The sequence below is a fragment of the Canis lupus genome, chromosome 27 (genome assembly GCF_011100685.1).
Source record: "Canis lupus familiaris isolate Mischka breed German Shepherd chromosome 27, alternate assembly UU_Cfam_GSD_1.0, whole genome shotgun sequence".
Classification (NCBI taxonomy): domain Eukaryota; kingdom Metazoa; phylum Chordata; class Mammalia; order Carnivora; family Canidae; genus Canis; species Canis lupus.
In genome coordinates this window covers 28,079,791-28,094,218 of record NC_049248.1, presented here as the reverse complement: position 1 = coordinate 28,094,218, position 14,428 = coordinate 28,079,791, and the positions used below count along the sequence as shown (strand labels likewise).

The following is a 14,428-nucleotide window of genomic DNA, read 5'->3' as shown; positions in this document are numbered from 1 at the left end:
CTCAGAGAATCCAAAATTTCAGTCCGCTGGATAAAGAAAAGCTTTTTTTTCTTTTTTTTTTTTTTTAAAAAAAAAGCTTTTTTGAGCTGCTTTCCACCACAATGGGATGTCAACTTCGGGTGGGCAAGTTCTGTACTCTCCCCTCCAAGTAAACTCTCTTACTCCTTGCCCCCATTCCCATGGTGACCTGTTAGTATTCCAGGCATCTCCAACCTTATTTCTCTGTGGTCTCAATCACATTACATCCCTTCCAGACATGAATCCATCACCCAGTTCCTCTGCCAGCTTCACCCCCAGACCCTCCAGTTCTGCTCTGCCTTGAGCACCCACCTACATGGCCATGCAGATCTTTTTCTTCTCTACTACCTGAATTCTGATGTTCCCCTTTGACCTAAGTCTCTCACCTCCACCCACCCTTCCCTTTCCCCTCTGTCATTCCTGCTGACCCTTGGATGGGATTGGGATTGTGACCTGCCACCACTAGTTCTTCTCCAACCATGCTCAGTTGTCTTTTTTCTAAGAGCTTCGTATTGACATGACTTCCACGACTGGCGTGATTCCTCTCCTACTCCCACATTCCTACCAACCCTGCTCTTCACCGTTGTTACAATCTCTGTTCTCTCTGGTTTTTATATTCCTGATTTATAATTCCATCTCTTATTTATCCATTCATTAATACATGTGACATCATCTTAGACTCTTGCACACCTTAACCCTCATTTACTTACCTGACCAGGCCTGCAACTCAGGTTATCCCATTGCCTGCATTTTGCTTTTCCTAGACCAATATTCCTCAACTCCTTTTCATTATCAGCCCCCACCCTCCCCCCAGGAGCCTTTGTAAGCATTTTTTCTTACTTCTTTCCCAAATAAATGCTCAAGAATAAGATTTGTTAAATAGTATTGAGCTTTGGGAGACCACAAACCATCGAGTTTTATTTTTTATATGTAATCTAATTGTATCTTCACTGCACACTTCCACTCCAAGAAGCAATTTTCATCTGTTAGGAATAGATGCTCTTGACCTTCTTCCAATCTGTCAAATGTTGGGGATGAGAAATACAAATCTGGGTTGAGTAGGACCCAACAAACTCTGAAGAGCAGAGGGTTTTGAAACAAAACAGGATCGGGGGTTAAGGCTGTTAGAGATTCATCCCTTATCATCTTATAGTATCTCCCAAATATGTTTTCTTTTCCCAATACATGTATCCTTCCCCTCCTTAGTGCCCATACACAAACCCAGAAGATAATATCATCTCTTACTTTTCCTAAGAATAGTCAAGTCATGCAAGGTCAACTTGCGCAGCTTCCCTTCTTCCTACCACAAAATTTCCTGCATGTTCACAGACTCCCCCTTCTTTTGCTCTTCTGGGGAAGATGTGTCTTGCTTCCTTAACAAGGCCAGTGCTTACATCATGATTTTATGCATTGTTGTTGTTTTTAAGTTGAGCCATAACTGACATGGAAAAAAAATGCACAAATCTGAGTTTTGACAACTCTAAATACTCTTGTAATTACCCCCAAAGTAACATGAACAATTTCCATCATGCCAGAAAGACCCTTCATGCTTCTTCCCAGTAATTCCCCCTGCCCCCTCCACCCCAGGCACTTGTTATTCTGATTCTTTCCACCATAAATTAGTTAGCCTGCCTTAGAACTTCATTTAAAAGTGATCACTTACCATGCACTTTTTTGGCATCTGGATATTTTTGCTCAGCATAGTGTTTTGAGTCTTATTCCTGTGGTTACATGTTACATTTCTTTTATTGCTGAGTAGTATTCCATCGTGTAAATAGACTGTAATTTGTTTATCCATTTTCCTGTGGGTGAATACTTGTTTTGTTTTGTTTTATACAGGTTTGAGTAATTGTGAATATTCATGTTGTGACTATTCATGTCCTAGTCTTTGTATGTTTATTTTTCTTAGGTAAATATCTAGGAATGGAATTGTGGGCAAATGTATCTTTAATGTGTTAAGAAACTGCCAAACTGTTCCTCAAAGTAATCGTACCACTTTCCCTCCCATCAACAATGATGAGGAGATCCATGTGCTTCACACCCTAACATTTGGTATTGTCAGCTTTTTTTTTTTTTTTAGCCATTAGTAGGCAGTAGTATAAAATCCACATGTGTTCTTGATTCTATTTCTATCCCCTTCCCCCATCCATTATTGTGGGCTTGATCTTAGGTCTTCAGATTTTTCCCATTCCACACATTTCTGTACACCCCAGATTCCCCTAGATGATCTGTGTCATTTCAACTATTCATTCACGTTCTCTTAACTCCTTCTGAAATTTCTCCCATCAGATTGGTAAGAATGGTTAGTATTTGGTCCTTCTTCCTCCTCACCTGTTCATTCCCCTGATGTCTCTGAAATGAAGAATATGCCACTGTTGACCTTGTCCTGCTTTTGAAGCTCTTTATTTCATTACCTGTATTGCAACATGTTTTTTTTCCTTCTATTTCCAACATGTATGCTTCTTCCACCCTCCCTATAAATTGAGGGGCACCTGTGAATTTTGTTGATCATCCATTACATACACAGAGTCCAGATGTCTCAGCATTTAGGACTTTCCATAATGCTGCCACTTTCGTCTGTCTTTTCCACCACTCTCCCATGCTGTGTACACCCTGACACAGTCGCACTGATCGCTTGCCAACGGATGTGAAATACGAGCCTTCAAACTTCATTTGAGAGAGAATATTACAAAGGTTTTTAAAGTAAGAACTCTTCTAGCTCATCTAAAATACGGCTTCATTTGCATTTTTTATTTTTAGAGAGGGGTGGGGTAGAGGCAGAGAGAAAGAGGGAAAGAATCTTAAGCAGGCTTAAGTGCAGAACCCAACACAGGGCTCAGTCTCACAACCCTGAGATCATGGCCTGAGCTGAAATTGGATGCTTAATTGACTGAGCCACCCAGGCACCCCTCGTTTGCATTTTTATCTTCAGTTCACTGTTTGTACAAAACTGGATTATCTGGGAAATGATAAGAATGTTTACCTACTTCCTCAAGATTTGGGAGTTATTTGTGTATACACAGATTGCTAATTGTTAAAATATTTTTGTAAGTATCTCTCCCCCACCAAAACTCTGTTCATTCATGCTGTGATTGCTAATGAGTTGAGCATGAGTGGGTTGCTTTAAATCCATAGTACGTTTGCAAAGAACGGTCCCTTTTCTCAATCCCCTCTCATGCTGTCACGGCGGCAGTGAACACTGGTGAGGCCAGAAGGCAGCCTGCATGAGAAACCCAGTGAGGGAGCGCAAGCTTTAAGGAACCCCTGATTCTGTTTACACTCTCTTGAAGGAATTGAAATGTTTTTTCTCTCCCTGCATAAATATTTCTGACAGGATAATTAAACGGGCCAGACTGCTTTGTCAAGTACCAGAGTGCTCAGTGTTCTCCCCTGTCCTGAAAATTATATGTGCCCGCCCCACCGCCACCATCCCTAAGCTTCATGAGTTTTCCTGGCTCTGTTTACAGTCTGGTCTCCTTAAGATCCTGTGCTGGGCTCTGACTTGGAGCAACTCTTGAGTAGAGATGTAGCTTGAAGAAGGTACAAGTCAATTAGAAGAATAAGAGAAATGAACAGGGAAGTGTTGAATTGCTGTATTGCACACCTGAAACTGATAGAACACTTTATGTCTACTAACAGGAATTAAAATAAAAACCAAAAAAAGGGAGAGAGAAATGAGGGTAACCAGTGGGAATTTCTTCTCGCATGCAGTGTCTTACTCTAGGAGAACAAGATCAAGATAAGCTTTTTATCTTAAGTCCAGTAGCTCGATTTTGCCTTGACACAACAGGCTACATTTGGAATATAACTTGTTCAGGATTGTCAGGGGGCTTTCAGATCTATTTTTAGCTCTGTGTGGGCCAGGAGGAGAAACACGAAGGGCAGAGAGAGGGATATGCATGTTCTCCACGTGAGCTCTGGCCCACACTCACCTGTAGTCTGCGGGGAATGTGCCAGAAAGCACTGTGGGAACGTGAAGTTGGCCTTGAAGTCTTCCTCCCAGCTTCCTCTGCTCCGAGGACCCAGCCTGGTGTTTTCATGCCCCTGTCTGCTGGGCAGCATTGCAGGGCTCTCTGCCCTCAATCTTTCTGCCACTTCTCCTCCAACAAGTGACTAGCATGCCAATAACTGACACTCGCATGAAGAATTACAAAGCCCTTCCTCATGCCTCGTACACTTGCCCACTCAGGGTGGTCAGAGGATGGACACCATCACTCTCCCCTTAGAGACAGGGCACAAGGCAGGGAGGGGAGGGCTAGGAACAGTAAGCTCTATTGAGTGGCACCTCCAGAGCCAGCCCTTTCTCGTACCTCTGGCTATCACCTGTCCCTGTGTCTCTCCTCAGGACTAGGAGTTGTGGAAGAACTTAGTAAGTTTGCATCTCAGTTCGGCCATGTTGTAGTGTGTTTTTGGGAAAACATTTTTATTTTGCAGTGCCTCCAATTACTCACTTATAAAGTGGGAACTAGGGAGGCCTGGGTGGCTCAGCAGTTGAGCATCTGCCTTTGGCTCAGGTCATGATCCTGGGGTCCTGGGATCGAGTCCAGCATCAGGCTCCCTGTGGGGAGCCTGCTTCTCCCTCTGCCTGTGTCTCTGCCTCTCTGTGTGTCTCTCATAAATAAATGAATAAAATCTTTAAAAAATAAAATAAATGGGAATAATACTAGTAACTTCTTTTCATGAGTAGTGAACATGAGAATGCATATAAGTACTTAACATAGGACCTAGCCCCCAATAAAGATGAAATAAATTTTAGCTACGATTAATTATTAGCCCAGGGACATAATTTCCCACTTCCAATTTGAAGCTCAGCTTCTTGGGATAAAATGAATAATGAATCAGAAGTAGATAATGCATTTTCTACCCCTGCCGTTGAACAGCTTCAGGCAATACTCAACCTCCTTGAGACTCAGTTTCCTCCTTTATGAAATAAGGCACTGGACAAGGTGATCCTGTAAACCTCTTTAGCCGCAGGAATCTGTGGTTTTAACTATGACTCCAAGTTTCTAATCCCTTAACTGAAGTGGAAGAGGAAGACCAGAAAGGAATTTGAAAGTGCATTTTTCTTCAGATGAAGTAGTTGCAATGGGACAGCATTCTGTTTTTTCTGAGAAATTAGTTGGTAAGGGTTCTGATAGGAATTCCAGATGGGAATCTGACTGAAAAGTAGAGAAGGAGCAAGTTAGAGTTAGCATCATCCGATGTGCCAGACAATCTGCTAGGCACCCTGCCTTTGTGTAATTATTGCATCCTCAAAGGAACCTGGAGGGTAGTGATTCATGTACCCATTCAACAGATCTGGCCACTGAGGCACATGGAAGTGGAACATCTAATCCAAGCCATACAGCTAATGAGGGAAGAGCTGGGATTCAGACAGCAATCAGCCTGAGCCTAAAACCAGGGATGTGCCCGTCATCACAGTGACCCTTTATCTATGGGGTGAATGAATCCTGGCTAAATCAGGCTGCTCTCAGCTGCCCTCTCCAGATACCAAACTGGGAGCATTGCTTCTATGCTTTCCTTCAGATCATGGAATAGCTGAGCATAAATATTTGCGCGAGCTTTGGAGTGATGCTGGCTTGGGACTATTTCCCTCCACTCCCGACTCACCTCCATGCACTCCTGGCACCGAACTGCCCCACACGTGCAGGAGCAAGGCCCTAGTGGGGCAAGCATTCTGCTGCCTGGGTTCAGGGCAGTGACCTCACTGAGCTGATGAAGATATCAGGAGCCTTCAAAAGGAGTGAAACAGGAGGGATTCAGGACAAACATTTCCTCAGCACCTGCGCTGTGCCAGCTTCTGTGTGAGGTCTTTCTGTGAGCTGTGTCTTCCTCTCTGCTGCTCTGTAACTAGACAGCGTCAGAACTTTCCCCAGCATTCTATTCCTCAGATTTCAGCTGGGGCGAGAAGTGTTAAAGGCAACTAAAGCTTGACCACTGATGCCACACAGGGTGGGCACCCCAACCGCCTCCCATTGTTGCTGCAGTGACCTCAATCTGATCCTGCAGACCCACCTGGATTGGGGCAGGGTGTGAGGTGCCGGTGACTCACTAACTATAGTGAGTATAGTTTTGAACTGAAAAAAAATTCATTCTTCATCAGCACATAATAGGGATCTGCCCTGCAGACAATTTTCCTGTGTGACTTCCATAAAAAGTCAAATAGCACAACTCGTGTGAACACCAGTAAACCCAATGCTGTATTTCCATAGCATTGCTCAGAGATGTGCTCAGTAAACTCGAATGTGAGTGAGGGTACACAAACGCTGATCCAATTTTCTTCTTTTTCTATATAGGAAAGATAGTAGGGCCCTAGAAAAAAATGTATACTCTGAAAAGATCATCTGTCAGATATTTACAACTTGACTTTCACAGTTCATTTTTCAAAAGTACTGGTAAAGCCTATCTGTCCCCAAAGAAGCTCCCCCCACCCAAAAAAAAATCATAATCTTTTTCCTTTGTAAGAGACATCATTTTGGGACCCAACAACAACAAAACATTCCAATAATGGAACCAAATTAAGGGAGCTCCCCAGCACTCCCAAGTTCACACTGTGGTTAATGGGAAATTTTACTGCTGCCAAGTGGATTGCCAAATCCATTTATTTCTGTTGCTGGCATTTCCTAAATTCTCCCCAAATGTCAATACTTTTTCAAAGCAAGCATCTGCTTTTAGTTTAAATGAATGTATCATGAGATTTTAGACAGGAATCCAGAAAGTTTCCCAAATTGACAAACTTAACAGGTCCTTAATTACTAAAAGAAAATATGGTGAAGCCTTATTTTGCTTTCGCTAAATATCTGTCATTGAGATAGAGCCAAGAAAGTAAGATGATGCAAATGTTTTTACTTAACACACAAGAAAAACAGCCCCACTGCTGTATAACCAAAGGAAGAATTCCCTGGGAAGCTACAAACGTTTAATGGCAAAATTTGCACATTATGAGCAAGATCTAATTTCTACTTAATGTTTCTCTCATGAAATCAATAATGAAGATGTTATTGGTCCCAGGAAGCCCTTCTCAGGACTTTTAGCCTTTTGAAAGTTCCTGGGGAAAATGTGAGAGAATAGTTTTGCTTGCAGAGTATTAGATTTTTATGTATGCTCTGATGCCCACGTGGATGACACGGGCTCTAAGACTTGGATGCAGAGAAGAGGCATCCACAGTGGAGCTGCAGGGAGACAGAAAACTGCCTCTTCCAATCACAGTCTTTCTCAGTGTCCTCTCCACCCATCCCCACTGGAGCCTCCCAGTCATCCGGCCAAATCACCTGACCACTGTGATTGTCTTTTTGGCTCTGATGGATCCAGGAAGTCTTTTTGACTTTTATCATCCTCTTACATTTAGCCTTGTCTCCAGGATCAGGTGAACAGGCAAATCCCAAACTGAACCAGGGCAAAGTTGCCCTAAAATGTAGGCTGAAGACCACCCCCAACAGAATTCTCTGAGGGGCTTATTGAGAATAATGATTCCTGGGCCCTCCCTCAGACCTACTGAATCTGAGGAGGCCTGGAATTCCACATTTTACCAAACACCCAAGGATTCTTAAGCACTAAAATTTGAGAACTATTGTTTTTGTTTTTTTTTAATTTTATTCACCTATTCATGGAGAGGCACAGAGAGAGAGGCAGAGACACAGGCAGAGGGAGAAGCAGGCTCCATGCAGGCTTCATGCATGTGGGACTCGATCCCAGGACCCCGGGATCATGACCTGAGCCAAAGGCAGACGCTCAACCACTGAGCCACCCAGGTGCCCCAAGGACTATTGATCTAAAAGGAAAAGTGAAGACAAAATATTTTAGGTCATGGAGGATCAACAGTCATCAGATGGTGCAGTCACTTGATGTTTCCTTATTTGGTGGGTCAGGAAATTCAGGATGCTGAGAGGCAATAAATATTATCACCCTGGGACACTTTTACCTTTACCTACTCCTCTCATCTATCCAGCGATCCCTAATAGCTTCACCGGTGTCAGATGAACCCCCCAAAAGAAGCTCTGACTGTCCTTAGTGTGACATGAGTTTCCAAAGGGACTCCGAATGCTCCTTTCTGTGACTTCTAAGTGAAGGTGTATGCCCAAGGGGTATTTACTGAGGTTTGATTTTATCAATTCATTCACCAGGTATGGGCTACTTAATTTAAGCTTTTTTACATTATTCGGAGAAATAACCTGCGGAGTTAGCTAAATCACATGCTTGGTCAATTCAGAGGCAAATGTTATTTTCATATTTTTCCCCTTTTGAATTGACCTGTCAATTTAGTCTAAATGGCTAACAGAGTAGTCCTGTATAGATGGGGCTTACATTGAAAATGGGCTTCTGATTTCCCCAAATTGCTTAATGATAGATCCAAAATGAATGTATTAGGAAGTTTTAATACTGTCTAATGCTGGCCCAGGGGTGATCTGTACTGTTGGAGTACATACTCATTCCCATTAAGAAATTTTATAATGTCTATTTGAAATTTTCTGCCTCTCTCTCTCTCTCTTTTTTTTTTTTTTTTTAATATCTTTTCACATGGAGATAACTGCCTAATCCTTTCTTTTCTAAGAAGCTTTCCTGGCTTTACCAAAGAAGAGGCTGGGAATTACTCCTGATTCTTTCTTGCCCAAATATTCACCTCTAGCAGTCACCCCTAAAAATGCAGACCCACTCCTTTATGTGGTTCTGACATAAACTGAGTGGATTCCGGACTATCATTCTGCCATTTTTGCCTCTTCACTTTGCTGTTTGCCCTAGAGTGATTTTTCCAGGGGTAATGACTTGTTTGGTAGGGGTGTGATCTTACATTTAGTGCAACATATTCATTTGTGTATTTAATGGGATTTAAATTGTATTAAAAATGTATTATAGGGCAGCCCGGGTGGCACAGCGGTTTAGCACTGCCTTTGGCTCAGGGTGTGATCCTGGAGTCCTGGGATCGAGTCCAGCGCTGGGCTCCCTGCATGGAGCTTGCTTCTCCCTCTGCCTGTGTCTCTGCCTCTCTCTCTCTCTCTCTGTGTCTCTATGAATAAATAAATAAAATCTTAAAAAAAAATCTATTATGGGGACACCTAGGTGACTTATTCAGTTAAATGTCTGCCTTCAGCTCAAGTCATGACCCCAGGGTCCTGAGATCTAGCCCTTCATTGGGCTTCAAGTTCAGTAGGAAGTCTACTTGTCCCTCTTCCTCTCTCTCTGCCCCTACCCCCTGCTCATACTTGCTCTCTCTCTCTCTCTCTGTCAAATAAATAAATGAAAGCTTTAAAAAAATTATTATGGTATCAAAGAAAAAAATCACTCTGATGTCTAGCCTTAATTTTTTGTGGATAGTTTGAAATGTGGAAGTATATTACTTTTTTTAAAAGATTTTATTTATTTGGGGGCACCCTGGGTGGCTTAGCGGTTTGGCACCTGCCTTCAGTCCAGGGTGTGATGCTGGGGACCTGGGATCGAGTCCCACGTCGGGCTCCCTGCAGGAAGCCTGCTTCTCCCTCTGCCTGTGTCTCTGCCTCTCTCTGTGTCTATATGAATAAATAAATAAAATCTTAAAAAAAAAGATTTTATTTATTTGGATGCCTGGGTGGCTTAGCAGTTGAGCATCTGCCTGGGCTCAGGATGTGATCCTAGATCCTAGGGAGCCCACTTCTCCCTCTGCCTGTGTTTCTACCTCTCTCTGTGAGTCTCTCATGAATATATAAATAAAATCTTTAATTTTGTTTATTTATTTGAGAGAAAGCAGGAGGGAGCAGGGGAGGGGCAAGGGGAGAAGGAGATGAAGAATCCCAAGCAGACTCCATGCTGAGCACAGAGCCCAGCACAGGGCTCCATCCCATGACCCTGAGATCATAGCCTAAGCCAAAATCAAGAGTTGGACATTTAACCAACTGAGCCATCCAGGTGCCCTGAAAGTATATTACTTTTGAAGAAATTTCAAAAATATTACACTCTCCTTGTTTTAAAAAATTAATTGGAAAAAAAAAAAAGGAGATAGGTTTTGATGAGTGATTTTAGAAACATTAAACAAGCTAATAAAAGCCAAAACATATATAGTATCTACTGTGTATCTGAGACTGAGAGGTCTGATGATGTGCCTAAAGAAGCTAGCTAGTAAATGGTAGAAATAGAATTTGAAGCCAGTCCTGGTTTTTGAGTTTGTGCTTTTAACTACTATGCAGAGTTAAAGTAGAGAAGCTGCTTAGTGGTACCTGGTAAGTAAGAAGTGCTCAATAAATAATAACTATATTTGTAATGTTCTTATGATTCTAAAGCTTGAGATGCTTCTGTCTTCCTTAGGATTGCTTCTATAATACTGAAAGAGCTGTAGAAATGGAGATATAAAATGGATGATAATATTATGTACCTCTAACTTGATTAGAATACGGAGATGCTTATTTAAGATTTACAAAGATTAGGAATAAAGAGAATAGAAAAACCATGTTTTTTTTAAAAAAAATTAACTTAGCAATTACTGAATTTCTATTATGTACAGGTCACTTTACTAAAATTATTTTCTACGGTGTACAGATTACTGGGGTAAAAGAAGTAAGATTAATAAGACATAGATCTTGCCTATGAAGGAGCTTAAAACCAAGTAATGGTCTCAGATGCCTATCATTTAAGAGAGTGAATGCAGAAGTGCTGACTGTGACCTGCCCATGGAACGGGACAGATTTGAAATTCTAGATTAGAATCCTGGTGTCACAGTAGCTGTGTGCTGGGCGCACATCACTTAGCCCTCCAAATCTCAGTTTATTTTTGTTAGGATGTTGGTTACTGGCATTTCCTAAATCTTAAAAATGGCAGTAATTATACCTAATTCATTATACTCAAGAATTAATATAAAGACTTCAAAAGAATCACTTACTGTATCCTTAACAGAGAGTAAATGTTCAGCAAACAGCTGCTGGAAAACAAGAATTTCTGACCACTTCCCTGCATGGCCCACTCACTGGTGGAAAGATGTACCCCCTCTGTGAGGCAGTGGCAGGGGCCCTTCATATGTTGTGCCAGGGCCTTGGAGAAGCAAAGTGAGATGGAACCCAGATACTCTTTAGAATGGTGAGCTGAAGAACAAAGGCAGCTCCTCCTTTGGAGGCCAGAACAGGCCTTCCAGAAAGCAATTTACCCGCCATTTTTTTTTTCCTTACAGAGATACAGAAAGAAAACCAACATATAAGAAAGGCAGTGTATATATAAATATGTTTTCTAATTTTGTTATATGTTTAGGAGATGGGATGAGGGATCATGCTTTGAGCTGGTGAGTCAGTCAAGCAGAGTTGAGAGCAGAGGAGGGGAAAGCCATCTGTGCAGTAGCACAGCATGAATGCCAGGCAGAGAGGCACAAGACCTATGTGAGACCTCCCTTTTTGCTTGGGACCAGCACAAATCACTGAGGCCCTCTGAGCCTCATTTCCCCCTACTGTAAATCAAGGAGGGTGAATTATATCCGTAATTCTCAAATCTGAATGGCTGTCATATTTGTATGGCTCCCTATTAAGAGGTGCAGCCTAGAAACACCAAGACCTTTTTAAAAGCACCCAAGGTGATTTTATAGTACACTGAGGGTAGAAAAGCAGTGGAGTAGATGATGTCTTAGGTTCTGTAGGATAAATGCCAAAGGCCACCCAGTCTGGCTGGACTAGTGGGTACCTGATTATGTTGGGAATGTTGATCAGAACCACACTGTGGAAGGTTGTAAACAGTCTATCTGTACACACCAGGGCGTTAGTGATGATTTTTATATAAAGGCAGTGCTGTAGAAAAAAATGTATCTGTCAGTAGAAGGAGAAAAAAAAAGGAGAACTAGAAAGAGGCTGTGAACGAAGGTACGAGCAAGCAAAACTGAGTAAGGTGCAGTCTAGTTGACAGAATTTTGTAGAAATATTGCCGCCAATTCTTAATTCATATGAGACAATTAGTAGAGAAACATGGGGCTATAAGATAGATATGAAAAGGGATGCCTCTGAAACCAGAATCAGGTTGAAATGAAGTTCAGTTCTCACGTAGTAATCACAGTACTATTTAACCAGTGAAGGTCCTATTGAGATGAATGATCTGTTCTGTTATTAAATCAAAACCATGCCAATTTCTTAAGCTCCCACCAAAGGCTGAGCAAAAGAGACACTACAGAGGAACTGTTTCTTTCTCCTATTTCTCTCCCTTTCAGAAACAACAACAACAAAATACTGCTTATGAGTGTCTTGGGCTTCTGTAAAAGAAACATTTTCAAATATCTGTTAAGGTGGTGTGTACCTGACACCTGTTGATATCTAATGACTCTCGAAAGTTCCCAGGGAAAAAAGCAGAATCATCCAGGAGTACAGAGCCGAGGAGAAATGTCTTATCTGCATGGTCTTTGCATCTTGCAATACTCTTATACTCACCAAAATTACATGGTGAGCTCTTTTTTGAAAGTGTGTCAGTCCCTTAAGAGATTAACAGAGATACAGTTTTTCATAAAGAATTAGGTTCCCTGGGGATAATTTGATGCTGACTTTTCCACTGTATCATATGAATGTTAATGGACAGCCTTAAATGTTTAGATTCCTAGACTGCCTTAAGTGGTAATTAATCACACTGAATTCATACATAAAAGGTTTAAATTGCCATTCTAACTGATGTGAGCCATGACAAATGAAAATCACTACATCTTTTCTATCAAATTGTTGTGGGTTTGTGGGTTTTTTTCCTGCTGATTTTGAAGAATATCCAAGCTCAGTTACATTCTGAGGGACTTAATCTTCAGCCTTAATTTCTAAAGTCTGAATCTTCTTATGGATTTTGGGAGGATTTCCAAATTAATATTAATGAAGATTTATGAGTGGCACCTAAGTGGTATAGTTGGTTAAGCATCTGACTCTTGGTTTTGGCTCTGGTCTCATGGTCTCATGGTCTCAGGGTCTCAGAGCAGCTGCCTGTGTCAGGAGACTATTTCTCCCTCTGCCCCTCCCTCCCTAAAATAAATAAATCTTAAAAAAAAAAAAAAAGATTTATGAAATCCTTGGAGGAAGAGTTCTGCTAACCATGAAATCAGTAGTCAAATTACCAGGATTAAAAAATAAGCTTTCATTTACATGTGCCCATGGAAGATGTACTTCAAGGTATATTTTAAATTAGAAACCAAGGAGTACATAAACATAGTGGACTTCCGTAGTTACACTCTTTCAGTGTTTGTTGACTAAATGAATGAATCAGTTTTTAAAAAAGCATTACTAAAAGAGATGAGATACAAATTTCTTATAATCCTGAAGCTTTCAAGCCACATCCCAAAAATAATCCACTGAAGCACACAGGTGTTACACCTTGATATCAAGAGCAGGACTGTGCATCAAGGGGAGCCCAGTAGGAGTTAGCTTGCTTCCAGGAAGACAAGGATGGCATGGACCTCCCTTAGGAAATAGCTAACATAAAAAAAAAAAAAAAAAAAAGGAAATAGCTAACATGTAATAGGCCAATGATACATATGAGCCAAATTGCACAGATGAATGCAGGTCTATGCTGGAAACATGACTTTTTTTCAAGGTCTATCATAGAAGACTCTTCCAGGTAAAATTGCCTTGTAGCATGCTGCTTCTAGCACTTGGAACTCAAACTCATGGACTCAATAGTAGTTTTTCCTCTCCAGATGTTCATCACCCAGACACTGAAGACGTAGGGGTTTTGCAGCAGGAACGACACTGAGCCTCCTTTGCTAATTTATGAAGCAATTCTGCTGAAATCTCAGCGTGTGAACAGATTACCAGAGAATCTTTTTAAAATGTAGGGTTTGATTCAGGAGGTCTGGATGGAGCCGGAGGCTCTGCATTTCTAACAGGTTCCTGGTGAGGTTGATGATACTGGTCCATGAATCATACACTGAGCAGCAAGGTCATAAAAAATGGGTTTCTAAGTAGTTAGAGGAAGCAGATACAGTGTGATGGAAGAGTATGGGCTCTCGACCCAGAAGACGGGCTATATGAACATGATGAGTCACTAAGGTTTTCTGAATCCAAATTTTCTCCTTCAAAAAATGAAAATGATAGGGCAGTGAACACCTGCTGCATGAGGCTGTTGTGAAGATTAATACTGTTAATGTGAAAATTTCCCAGAGCATAAGGTACATTGCCAAAAAAATGATTGTTGACCCTAAATAGTGAAGACATAAGCATACAATTCCGTATTGGTACCCAATAAATGTGGGAGGACCCTTAGGTTGTGTGTTCTCTATAGTTCGGGGATTCTGTTTTTTTCATTCCACTCCTTTTACAGGTTATGTCTAGCACTGAGCAAAGTAGTCAGTGTTTGTGAAATTGTATTAGTAGCGAAGTTGATCACTGCTGGTGTGTATTTTTGGCTTCAAAAATACTGATATCAGAATAATGACCCAGTTTTGCCCCCATGGCACAAGCAGGAAAGAGAACTGCCACCCAAAATGTTGGTAATAACTTTG

General features: G+C 41.5%; 1 protein-coding gene across 1 annotated transcript in view; it reads left to right on the top strand.

Moving 5' to 3' along the window:
- Positions 1 to 14,428, top strand: part of TMTC1 (transmembrane O-mannosyltransferase targeting cadherins 1) — a 269,996-nt gene that overhangs the window by 217,884 nt on the left and 37,684 nt on the right. The gene's annotated exons all lie outside the window — the stretch shown is intronic.